The 865-nt window shown below is 37.6% G+C and overlaps 1 non-coding gene across 1 annotated transcript; it reads left to right on the plus strand.

Annotated features, from left to right (window-relative positions):
* Positions 1–793: 793 nt before the first annotated feature.
* Positions 794–865, plus strand: TRNAT-GGU (transfer RNA threonine (anticodon GGU)). The gene has a single exon. It is a non-coding gene; the product is annotated as a tRNA-Thr (tRNA).

Consider the following 865-nt stretch of genomic DNA (forward strand, 5'->3'; position numbering starts at 1 on the left):
ATCTAAATATCCTTTAACTATTTAAGTTGATAATGTAACGAATAAAACCCACCTATATCACTAAACTATACACGCCACAATCCCATTGACGGATATTCCATCACTTCTTTCCTTCCACATTTGAATCCAAATTCCGGAATTCCTTAATTCTCTCTCTTCTATTTCCGAGAGAGAAGAAAGGATTCTATCCATTCTAGTTTTAGAAATTCTAGGTTGTTCTTTCTCTTTATCAAGAATTTTTTTTTGCTCAACTCCTCTAATCTTCTAATTGAATTCTTTCTAATTCATTTTAGAAAGATCTTCCTCTTCCAGGAAGAAAAAGAGCCATAAACCGGAATGGCTCCATATTCTTAGCTCTCAATCTTTGTTGATCTCTTATAGTAATCACATCTTGAGGTTTGCAAGGGTAACTTGGTATATCTACCATATGGTCATTGACCCGGATATGTCCATGATTCACTAATTGTCTAGCTCCGAGAATGGTGGGAGCCATACCCAATTGAAAAAGAATATTATCCAAACGCATTTCAAGTAATTGCAATAGGACCTGACCCGTTGAGCCTTTGTCTCTTCTAGCAATACGAACATATTTCAACAAATGCTCTCAAGCATAACTTTTCTCCATCCGCTTCGTATCAGCTCAGCCCGGAGTTTCTAGTATAGCGATCCTTACCCTACGAGCTACTATAATATATGTTCTCAACTTGATATCTATAAAGATAGATGGATCATCCATATCCAATTTGTTGTCCATCTACCATAGTAGACTCACTCATTCATATATGATGAGGGGGCCCTTTTAACTCAGCGGTAGAGTAACGCCATGGTAAGGCGTAAGTCATCGGTTCAAGTCCGATAAAGGGCT

This window comes from Pinus tabuliformis, chromosome 5_2 (assembly GCF_031772625.1).
Source record: "Pinus tabuliformis cultivar Carrire ecotype Pingquan chromosome 5_2, CPIR1, whole genome shotgun sequence".
NCBI classification, from domain to species: Eukaryota; Viridiplantae; Streptophyta; class Pinopsida; order Pinales; family Pinaceae; genus Pinus; species Pinus tabuliformis.